This window comes from Haematobia irritans, chromosome 4 (genome assembly GCF_050003625.1).
Source record: "Haematobia irritans isolate KBUSLIRL chromosome 4, ASM5000362v1, whole genome shotgun sequence".
In the NCBI taxonomy this organism is placed as follows: Eukaryota; Metazoa; Arthropoda; class Insecta; order Diptera; family Muscidae; genus Haematobia; species Haematobia irritans.
Window position 1 is genome coordinate 219,802,607 of NC_134400.1, and position 12,530 is coordinate 219,815,136.

The window sequence follows — 12,530 nt, forward strand, 5'->3', positions numbered from 1 at the left end:
CTAAATTTGATTTGATTACGTTTTGCAACAACTCAGTTAGGTTTACATCTTAGATTTAGTTGTCTTCTTTTCTTCGTTAAATTAATGGTTCTGTCATTATTCGAAAGACCATTTTTTGGCCAGAAGATATTGCTTCAATATTATCATTTCGTGACCGACGTGTCGAAAAAAAAAATTGTGAGAATATGAAGTATTTTTGAAGAACAGAATCTGCATTGGGGTACTTGTGACGTGGCTTTCAATACTATGATAATTTAAATTTATTAAAATGAAATTTTTAACGTGATCCAGAAAACACTCATTAGCAAATATCCTAGGTGGTTATCATTCAGTGTTGCCAGGTTGGGTGTTTTCCCCCCAAATTTAGGGGTTTTTACACGTTTAGGGGGATTTTTAGGGGTAACATTTATTTGGGGGTTTTTTTGGGGGTAAAAATTATTTTAGACCCTATAAAGTGGAGCATTTCTCAACAAAATTTGGAACAATTCTGGCATGAATTTTGAAAAAAAAAAATGAGGGAAGTCAACCCATGTTCTTAAATACAAGCAAGAAGCAATGACATTCTGTTTTAAACGCATCTGTTGAAGGGGCATTTTTAATATTTGATACAATTAAAAACAAATTAGGAAATGGTATTGTGACATTAAATTATTGGTCTCATAATTTCACGCCTACAATTTTGGCGAATAATGTATATATTTACTGAACTTTAATTTTTGTTTATTTTTTATTTCTATTATTTGTACTTTATAAGCTATTGTTTTAATTAATTTAATTTGAAAGATTTATACATTGAATTATATTGTTTTGCCTGTTCTTTATATTGATATACATTTTGTATTATTATACCCACAGAAAAATTACTTTCCTCAGGAACGAAATTTTAGACAAATAAACCCGAATTTGTGAAAAGTGGTATAATGATGTTATCTACTGATTTTTATTTACTTCAAAAGAAATTGTGTTCTTCAGAAAAAAAATTTTTTTTCAGTATATATATTTGTGTTAAATTTAATTTGTAAAGTGTATCACTGCAGGATTTTTTAACGAAATTTGGGACTTCTTTTTGACGTATTAACATTCTTAAATTTTTTTGGAGTTTTTGAAAAAAGTCTAGACCAATTTAGGGGTTTTTTTCTTAAGATTTGGGGGGAAGAATCAAAAATCACCTGGCAACACTGTTATCATTACACAATTGGATAAATACTGTAACTTAAACTTAGATCTGCCATAATGGATGACCCAAAATGCAGCTATTTTAGGGTATTTTAGGGTTTCCCCAGTTTTTTTTTTTTTACTTTTCAAATTAATTAGTATATTTGGGCCGAAATCCCGGCGGTACTGCAATACCGGGCCAACCCGCGACAGAAGTGGAGCAAGCCCCTAAACATTCCGTCTATTTCCAAAAATCAGTTTAACATTTGTTGTCCTCCGATGGAGGATCTATCAGATGTTAAGCTGATAAGAACAGATACTACACTTTGATCTTAGCCATAAGGCCGAGAAGCGATAACGTTTGCTTTGAAAACCAAATACTTTATATGGAATGATCATTCAAGTAAATGAGAATTTTAGTGGTACTATGCAGATATTATGACGTCAGTAGGGCAATGAAAACCACAAAAGAGATAAAAGGCATTGCTTAATGTGTGTTCCAGAATACCTTTTGCGTTGAGAGAATAGCCCAAAGCAGGTAAGTAATACATATACATTTGTATATATGTTTGCCAGTTGACAAGGGGGACGAATCGCATTCTTTGTGTACTGATAAATGTTTCTTTAGAGAGGACGGTATGGTTTGACGGGAGAGATTGGTTTAACGTATGTCATTAGCAGGGATGGAATATTTTGGAGTAGAAATATTTTAAAGTACAAAATATGTGCGTTTTGGTGGGAAAAGTACTTTTCACTAAATTTAAATTTCTTTTCTAGAAAAACATGGAATATTCTAAATATTGCGTTCTTTTTGATATCACCATAAAACTGTTGAAACGAAAAGGTATTAAACCACTCGCGGTTGTACCACGGTATTGTCTTTAAATCATCTAGTTGACTTAAAATATTGCAGAAGGTTATTTCGGTGAGTGTAATAGGAGATATCGAAATGCTTTAATGTATTCGCTAGACTATTATACATTCTGCCAATTACCATATGAAATTATTTATTCATATATCGCTTAGCACTTGAAATCATTACTTGATTGCGACGAGAACGATCGAAGGCAAACAAGTTGACGAAAAAAGAGGACTTTGAGATTGAAATAGCAAATAACAACGATCTATAATCCACAAATCTGAAGAAGGGACATTCTAAGAAGCGTCTTATATAGTCCTAGACATGATAGAAACGTCCAAACGAATATACATATTTAACATACTAGAAGCAAAAAATAAAGATTCTTCTATGTTGAGAATGAAAATGGGCTGTGTTTTCTGATATACATCCTTTTTTCCTTTTTCCGCGAAATTCAATTTTATTCACTTAAAGCTGGTGCTAAGTTCATCAATGTCAAGGGTACATGAAATCTGTAAAGACAATAATCATAACATAAATTATCCACTGCATCAATTACAAATATTTTCTTTCTTTATATTATATTTATACTATTAAATAATACAAATAAAAAAGATAATCGTTTTCTGTAATAATCAAAGTACTTGATTGGTACTATATTTGGTACACGTTTGATACAAAACTTTATTTCAAATTCCATCAATGTCAATTTTGGCTTATAACAGAGAGTCGTCAAATGAAGGCAGCTAGTGCGCATGCTTCATGAGTGTTTATACAAGGGATGGAATGCTGTGTGTTCTCTGTACATTTTAGGGTATTAAATACAAAGTTCAAAAGTAAATCACAGATTTTTTTATAAATTAGATTTGATATCAAAGTTTTTATACCCCGTATAGTATATAGTTTTCTAGATATGGATATGATAAGAAAAATCAAATTATTATTAAATAGATTATTCACAATGCATTTTGGGCTTAAAATACGTAGTACGCTATACAATAACCGAGTCAAAATTCGTGGTTTTTATTTCGAGTTCTGACGAGTGATAGTTTCTTAAAAACATAATTTTTCTTTAAAATAAATTATTTCCCAATCGATTTCGTTATAGAAAATACCTATATGATATTTAAACAAAAAATAAATGGAACCAAAAATGTACTTGGAATATTTAGAAGTAACATATTTGGTGCTATTAAAAGTGCGATAATGATCCATACTTTACGTGACCTCTCATTCCTAGAGGACATGCGCAGTACCTACTTCCATACAAGTACAAACAATATGTTTAGGGAGAATATAAAAGGGAAGAGCAAATGTAGACAGTGATGATAATTAAAACAGCTTTGGTACCATTTTTTTTTTAAATAAATCTATGGAAGATGGAGCAGTAAATGCAACCAAATTCGATGTTATTAACTGGAGTGGACCATTTAATAAAAATATGGGTTTGCGATTTTGTTGATATTGTAGTTTCGATGTAATTTCTATCATTAGACTATTGTCAAGTGATACATAGTAACAAATTATGTGGAATCCTGTTTATTGTAGTTACCGTGTTATAATTGGGATGGTAAACCGTTGTAAACCTCCTCTAAAAGTGATACCAATTAAAGTGAGATTAGATTGTAGGAAAGAAGTCTCATTGATATAAGAGTATCTCGTACTTTTCGTAGAAAATAAATATTGTAACGGATATAGGCACATCTCATACAAGAAAAACGCATATAAAACAGTTAGTAAAACCACCAAACTTTATATTCCAGAAAAAGGAGAAAAATTAAGGAAGACAAATATAACACCAAATTACAATATTCCGTTGCAATAGTTTAAAGAGTAAACATAGGTATGTTATATAGATTTTAAGTTTTTCTGCAATATTTACATTTTATTTATTTATTATTGTTTGTGATGGTAAAACAATTATATTTCAAATAAAAATTCTTTGGAAAAGGTAGGAAAAAACCCGACGAATTGTCGAGAAAAAGATGAAATAGATGAAATATTATTTGCATTTATCACATTGTATGAGACAGTATTTTGGACCACTTAGCATTTGGTATGGTGGCCTTTGTTAGCGCAAATGGCTTCCAGTCATTAAAAAATGTGTGAAAATTATTGGTCTTAAGAAATGTTTAAGAAATAAAAATTGTGTTTTTTTCTGAGTTTCTTATGTATGTTACATAGTTTCTTCGAAAAGATTGTATTAAAAGATTTATCTCGATTTGTACTTTTATTATGATAGTGTACCTTTTTGCAGCTAGAACATTTGTACCATCTCTATGGAATGTAAAAACCATTTTATAAACAAATTATACAACAACTTACCTACCTGCTTTTGGATATATCGTTTAGGCAAAGAGATGTATGAACACATTTAACATTGGTTTATATGGCAAAATATCTTCATAACACCACTAGAATTCCCATTGTCATGATGATTAACACCAAATAAGATGTTGGCTTTTCAGCGGAAATGTTATCGCTTCTCGGCCTTATGGCTAAGATCAAAGTGTAGTATCTGTTCTTATCAGCTTAACATCTGATAGATCCTCCATCGGAGGACAACAAATGTTAAACTGATTTTTGGAAATAGACGGAATGTTTAGGGGCTTGCTCCACTTCTGTCGCGGGTTGGCCCGGTATTGCAGTACCGCCGGGATTTCGGCCCAAATATACTAATCAATTTCAAAAATACAAGGCTTATGTGTAGAACTAAATATTTTCAAGGAACATATTGGTTGATTGGGCTTAATATTGGAGACTCGAAAGCAAAGATTATAGATTTGAGGAAGATAGGAAATTGGCTTGCGTCATACCAAATGTTGCATTTACCAGATTAGTTTAATACATGTTTGTAATCTTTTAGTTGTTTTTCGTTTATATTTTTTAAATGAATAATTTAATTTTCTTAATGAAACAATGTTAAATTTTAGGCAACATCAAAAAATTACATTTTACCCTTTATAGAAATTTATTTCGTGCACTTAATTTCTTTTTTTTTGCATTTTAATGCTATGTCAATACTTGTCGTATACGCGTTTGGTTCCAGTATTAAACTAATCTGGTAAATGGTTCGATCTCCTCAATAGCTAATTTCCTATCTTCCTATAATTTATAATCTTTGCTCGAAATGTGTTGGTAATATAAATTAGTAGTTCCATATTTTTTTTTAATTGCTGGTTTGTTTTTCTTTAGAAACAATTTCATACATTTCTAAGAGTTTTATTAAAGTAAGTAATCGCAATATAAAACATTAGTCCGTTCAACTCAGTAATAATTAGATAAATTTGAAAAAAACGAAAGCTAAATTTATTTATTTACAGTAAATGTATGATAAAAAAGGAAAATCATATTTTGGGCATCAGCTAAAAAGCAAAATAAAGAACAAAATTTAATAAAAATAATTTGGAAAATGAGAAGGCCACACAATAAAATAAATATTTTAAAATTGAAGTAGTAAGCAAATTTGTCATGTGTATTTTAAGGCTATATGCAATACCAATAAGTAAATGAAAAAATTCTGATTGGTCTCGCTTGTACCAAATTATTTTTTTAAGTGTGTACCCTTCAGTTCTCGGGACCCAAACCGTCCGTTTCACTTGTCCTTTATAACCGGTACAGCTACTTTTATTGGTTAGGTGACCGATGAAATTAACATGGGGTTGTCATAGGAAGGGTCATTTGACCCCATCAATTAACCAGTTCAAATAGACATGTTAGACAGACAGTCAGTCAAAAAAAAAACAATTTTTTCCACAAATTTTTCTTTTTATTTTTATCAATGCTTCTTTTTTAACTTTTATTTTCTTATTATCTCATTTTTACAATTTAAAAACCTCTCCGCTCCAACCTGGTTTTGAAACTGGGTTTACTGGCACCATAGCAGAACACCTTAACACACTCAGCTACAAACGCTATTGAACAAACAACGTCGAAACGTCAATTCAAATTTTTGTGGTATTGGTAGAAAATGAACAAATGTAGGGAAAATATAACTAAAAATAGACTGTCCCTGTTATAGATGCAAAAGGACCAGAAAGGTGTTAATTAACCCTATGATAGAGACATTTATACCGGTTAGGGGATGGGTTCATTGTGTCCTAAGACAAATGCATGAAGTGGCAGTGTTGTCAGGTTGTGGGGTTTCCCCCCAAATTTAGGGGTTTTTTACACGTTTAGGGGGATTTTTAGGGGTAACATTTATTTGGGGGGGATTTTTGGGGGTAAAAAATTATTTTAGACCCTATAAAGTGGAGCAATTCTCAACAAAATTTGGAACAATTCTGGCATGAATTTTGAAAAAAAAAAAAATGAGGGAAGTCAACCCATGTTCTTAAATACAAGCAAGTAAGCAATGACATTCTGTTTTAAACGCATCTGTTGAAGGGGCATTTTTAATATTTGATACAATTAAAAACAAATTAAGAAATGGTATTGTAACATTAAATTATTGGTCTCATAATTTCACGCCTACAATTTTGGCGAATAATGTATATATTTACTGAACTGTAATTTTTGTTTATTTTTATACCCTGCGCCACACTGTGGAACAGGGTATTATTTATTTCTATTATTTGTACTTTATAATCCATTGTTTTAATTAATTTGATTTGAAAGATTTATACATTGAATTATATTGTTTTGTCTGCTCTTTATATTGATATAATTTTGTATTATTATACCCATAGAAAAATTACTTTCCTCAGGAACGAAATTTTAGACAAATAAACCCGAATTTGTGAAAAGTAGTATAATGATGTTATCTACTGATTTTTATTTACTTCAAAAGAAATTTTGTTCTTCAGAAAAAAAAATTTTTCAGTATATATATTTGTGTTAAATTTAATTTGTAAAGTGTATCACTGCAGGAATTTTTAACGAAATTTGGGACACCTTTTTGACTTTTTGACCTTCTTAAATTTTTTGGGAGTTTTTGAGTTTTTTTCTTAAGATTTGGGGGGAAGGATCAAAAATCACCTGGCAACACTGTGAAGTGGCTACCAACTGGCTAAATACAACCAGTCCCATGACCAGTATAAAATTTCAACTGCTTGGAAATAGGTGTCAATTGGCACTAGGGTTGTCAGTCGGGATAGATATTTAAAAATCCCGGGATTTTTTCAGTATCCCGAAATTTTCGGGATTCTTTATAACAAACTACAACGCCAAAAAATTCCCAGCAAAAAAATTTGGAAGTTCTTCCAAAGGCACAACTTTAAAAGCACTTCCAGAAGATGCACTACCAATGATGTTCTTTATTTTAACTACCCAGGAAGTTCTTTTAATTCAATTTTTTATAACTTGGTTTTTTCATGCTTTTAATGGGTGATTTTAACTTTTTTGTTTCAAAAAGGGTAAAAACGGAGTAAGAATTCATAAAATGGTACAAATCATTTAAATTTTGTCGAAAACAATGCTAAATCCTTTCTAGAAAAATTGCGAATTTTTGAAAATATTTGAGGTCAAACGTTTCCGCAAGCATTAGAATCCATTAAAAATTAAAAAAATATAAAAATTATTTATTTGACAAAATATCACAGAATTTTTTTACATCCAAAACATTCAATTCGCATCACACCTAAAGAAGTGATGCAAATTTAGTGCGACGGCTGTTGAAATGGAGGACTTCCGTCCTATGACAAGCCCATGTTCATCGCTTCTGCGTCAATTTTGCACCACTTCCGGATCCAAAAAGAACATTCTCATTACTTTTTTGGCGACACATTTTTTGCTGGGTTGTTGTACATGACACCAATGTAGTTTAATTCAATTTTATTAACAAAAATAAACAAAAAACGAACATAAGAGTAAATTAAAAAGCAATTTTAAATTGTTATACTTAACGAACACTTAGTCCAACTCAACATTGTGAAGAAAAGAAAAACAAAAATATTATGACAAAAATAAATAAAAAAGCTATTGAATATCGCTATGTTACTCAACAAAACATTTTAAGGATTAGATTACATTAGGCGTATTTTTGTATACTTTTCATAATCTTTTCGTGTTCCAATTTATTAATAAACAATCATAAAAAGCCAAAATTTTAACTAATTCGAATTATTTTTCGGGATCTCGAAAAATCCCGGGATTCGGGATAAATTCCGTCCCGAAATCCCGGGATTTATCCCGGGTTAAAGCCCTAATTGGCACCAAAAAACTGAAGGGTAGTTCCTTAATGCTCAATAACTAATGTCATTTTCTTTTGGTTACTTGTGCGCATGTCTTCATAAACAACCACCACACTCTTAATACCAAAATATGATTTTCCAGTCCTGTGTCCTTAGTGAACTGCAGTAACTTACTTTCAGAATAAATTGTTTACTATGTACATGAGCGTAATTCTCATATAGTTCGTGTGCCATATCGCATAAAATGTCAGCATATGGCTGCGAAAAGCATACTTACCTGGCGTAGGGGTTACCGTGATCACGAAGGCGGTTCCCCCGGAGTGAGGCTCGATCATTGCACTTTCGATTGAGTTGACCTCCGCGATTATTCCTAATGTGAATAACTCGTGCGTGTAATTTTTGATAGCCGGGAATGGCGTTCGCGCCGTCCCGATTTTTATAATAAATTTAAGATCAAATACAAACAAAAGTTCTGTGGGGGGAAGGGAAAATGATTTGAATATTTTCATTTACACTTTTGGTAGAGAGGGGATCAGCGTTGCCACAATGCATTTTTATTTTGGACCAACATTTTTCCAAAATTGGACCAAAATTCCTACCAGCGGACCATTTTTCCAAATTAAATTAATATCTTTAAAAATTTTTCCCAAATTTTTACATCAATACAAAATTTTGTCAAATATTTATTTCTATTTCTATAGAAAATTTTGTAAAAATTTTATTTCTAAAGAAAATTTTGTAAAAATTTTATTTCTAAAGAAAATTTTTTCACAATTTTACTTTAATAGAAAATGTCGTCAAAATTTTATTTCTATTGAAAATTTTGTCGACATTTTATTTCTATAGAAAATGTCGTAAATATTTAATTTCTATAGAAAATTTTGACAAAATTTTATTTCTCTAGAAAAATGTATTAAAATTTTAGTTCATTAGAAAATTTTGTAAAAATTTCATTTCTGTAAAAAAATTTGTAAAAATATCGTTTCTGTAGAAAATTTTGTCAGAATTTCATTTCTATAGAAAATTTTGTCAAAATTTCATTTCTGTAGGAAATTTTGTCAAAATTTCATTGCTATAGAAAATTTTGTCAAAATTTCATTTCTATAGTAAATTTTGTCAAAATTTTGTCAATATTGTATTTCTATAGAAAATTTGTCAAACTTTTATTTCTATAGATAGTTATCGCTTCTAATGAAAAAATGTATATCTAAATTTAAACTTTAATTTTAAAATTTTTTAAAAGTTCATTTCTGTACAAAATTTTCGTAAAATTTTATATCTATAGAAAATATTGTTAAAATTTTATTTCTACAGAACATTTTGCAAAAATACCGATTTGACTAAAATGGACCAAAATCAATCAAATTCCATTTGGTCCGACCATTGGACCAAATTTAAAAATTAATAATTTTTTGGACCAATTTTGGTCCGATCGGACCAAAATGGCAACCCTGGAGGGGATTATAATCAGTGGTGCCAACTGTTTTGGGCTGAAAATCGTCAATTTTAAAAATATTTTTCGTCAAAATCAAACCCAAAGAATTCGTCAAAAAATCGTCACTCATAAAACAGTTGAAAAAAAGATTTAGGAACAAAATAAAAATTTTAATCAAATATCTGAGGAATCCATATATTGTATACACAATAAAGCTGTTATTAAAAAAGGAGTTTTATTCATTTTAGTTACATGAATAATGCCATTTAAATCTCTAAGTAAGTCATATAGTTTCCAGTTTTTTAAACGACGATTAATTGAAATAAATTTTTAATTAATTTAAATTAATATATCTGATTGTGACCACATGTACTACATTGTTTAACAAAATTTTCTTGACAGAAAAATTTCCTATTCTCCAAGTGAATTTAAATCCTTATTACTTGCTAATGTATAATTTTTTTATTATTACTATTATCGGTAATGAATAAATAAATAAATTGAATTTAACTAAACTGGCTTCATAGCAATCAAAATTATTTCGCTTTAAATAGTTTATAGACAAAAGAATACCTTGCAATGTTTAAGTTTCAAAGGGATTTCGAATTTTAGGTTTATTTATATTGATTGCTTTGAAATTTCTTTCTACATTGGAGACGGCTGGGAGCAAGCTACATATAAATTGTCATATTATTGAGATCCAAAATAACATGTTTACATTACAACTTATGAAAATCGTCAACTTATAACTACATCTCTTTGAAAAATCGTCAAAAACCTTTAAAAGGAAACACTTGAGTCGAACATTTTAAAAAATCGTCATCTCATAACTAAGTTGTTTAAAATCGTCGTTAAATCGTCAGATGCCAAATTTACAATCAAAAATCGTCAAAATGACGAAAAATCGTCAGAGTTGGCACCGCTGATTATAATATGTGTTTTCTTTCTTTTGCAGTGTTTTTTCGGGCTCTTGTCCCCAAAATGTAAAGTTTTTTTTCATCCCCAAAAATCTCCAATACATTTTTGACAAGGTTTTTTGTTTTGAAAAAAAAAAATAAATAAATAAATAAAATAAAGCAAAAGGTTCTGCTGTAGAATATCAGTAATACATATTTTAAAAATTAAAATTTTATCAAATCCAGCAAGCTGCAATAAAATCAATAATTCGAACCACAACACTGATGATGTCTTCCAAATGCTGGAGATATGACAATGGGAGTTCGATTCCTTGTATTTATGAAACGAAAATTTACTTCTAAATATTCAAGTAGTAAAATTGGGTGGTAACACCTTGCCAAAGTTGGTACCAGAAATGGTAGATTTTTTATTGTTTGGTAGATTGACAAAATTTTCTATAGAAATAAAATTTCATTTCTGGAGAAATAAAATGACAAAATTTTCTATAGAAATAAAATTTTGACAAAATTTTTTACATAGAAATTAAATTTTAACAAAATTTTCTATAGAAATAAAATTTTGACAAAATTTTCTATAGAAATCAAATTTTGTTAAAAAAGATTAGACCGATTTCTCGAAAAAATCCCCAAAATTATAGAAATTTCCCAACAAATCCCCAAGTCCCCAACTCAGACATTTTGTCCCCATTTACGAAAAAATATCCCCAAATTGGGGAAAAATCCCCAATACTGGCAACACTGTTCTTATGTAAATTTTGTTTTTGTATTTTACTTTTATTGTTTTCGGTAGCAAGTTGCAAAAGCAGAAAAAGTCTAAGTAGATGGCGAATCAACTTGAAATATTGAACAATAGTAAAATTTTCGTTCGTTGTCACACAATTAACTACAATTGGAAAATCTACGAAAAATTCTGCAGCTGTACTTTTTTGATTTCTTTAATGACATGAACGAAAAATAAAAAAAGTTTTTTTTATAAATGAAATAAACCATTTTACTAAATTCGAACAAAACGGTTAATATTTATTCTATAATGAATGAAATTATGTTAAGTTTCTAAAATTATTGCTAAAGACACATTTTAACAGTTGTTAGCTAATATTTTTCCTCTTCAAAATATGAAATTTTCTTAAATAACCGAATAAATTTATTATTTTCAATAAATTTTCTATAATTTGACAAAGAGCATTATATTATTTGTATCATGTTGCAAATAACAATGAATAGTCTAAGAGGGCCTAACATATCGGGATGCCACTATATACTTATGGAGGGTTCACGTTTTTTTTTTTTTTGTAAATTAAAAAGTTCTTGAGTTTGTAACAACTTTCTATAACAACAAAATAAACAGCGTCGTCTTAGAGATAAGAAATAAGACTCACAGAAAGATAATGTGTGGTCAAGCTTTTCTAAGAAGGAAATACGAAATAACAATAAAGGTTGCTTAATATATGTTTCCCAAAAGCCTCTTTCCAAATTTAATATAATTTTAATAAATACATACATGAACAATATGTTAATAAGAATCACTTGCTGACTTCGACTGTTACCAAATCATTTCGGTGATTTCTTACTTCCTAAATGCACAAGAAGAAAATGAATCCTCTGGGGGTTGGTTGTGTGTCTTCACAAACAACCACCAATATCATAGGAAGGAAAATTCTTATTTGTCAACTCTGTACCTCAAGTAATACTCCAATAACTTACCTTCAGTGTACATTGAGTTCTGTGTACATTACAATAATTCTTATGTGATTCGTGTACCATAACGGATAAAATGTCAGCATACGGCTGTGGAAAGCATACTTACCTGGCGTAGGGGTTACCGTGATCACGAAGGCGGTTCCCCCGGAGTGAGGCTCGATCATTGCACTTTCGGTTGAGTTGACCTCCGCGATTATTCCTAATGTGAATAACTCGTGCGTGCAATTTTTGATAGCCGGGAATGGCGTTCGCGCCGTCCCGATTTTTTAAATAAATTTTAATAACGATCAACAACAAGTTAAAGAACAAGAGCGGTGTCAGAAGTCTGTGAC

At 30.0% G+C, this 12,530-nt stretch overlaps 4 non-coding genes across 4 annotated transcripts; 3 read left to right on the forward strand and 1 right to left on the reverse strand.

The window, feature by feature from the left end:
* Nucleotides 1–1,314: 1,314 nt before the first annotated feature.
* On the reverse strand, nucleotides 1,315–1,511 carry LOC142237314 (U2 spliceosomal RNA). Its single transcript, XR_012722450.1, has one exon. It is a non-coding gene; the product is annotated as a U2 spliceosomal RNA (small nuclear RNA).
* Nucleotides 1,512–4,492: 2,981 nt separating this feature from the next.
* Nucleotides 4,493–4,689, forward strand: LOC142237315 (U2 spliceosomal RNA). Its single transcript, XR_012722451.1, has one exon. It is a non-coding gene; the product is annotated as a U2 spliceosomal RNA (small nuclear RNA).
* A 3,725-nt stretch (nucleotides 4,690–8,414) lies between these two features.
* LOC142237295 (U1 spliceosomal RNA) lies at nucleotides 8,415–8,579 on the forward strand. The gene has a single exon (XR_012722432.1). It is a non-coding gene; the product is annotated as a U1 spliceosomal RNA (small nuclear RNA).
* A 3,717-nt stretch (nucleotides 8,580–12,296) lies between these two features.
* LOC142237299 (U1 spliceosomal RNA) lies at nucleotides 12,297–12,461 on the forward strand. The gene has a single exon (XR_012722436.1). It is a non-coding gene; the product is annotated as a U1 spliceosomal RNA (small nuclear RNA).
* The last annotated feature ends 69 nt before the right edge of the window (nucleotides 12,462–12,530 follow it).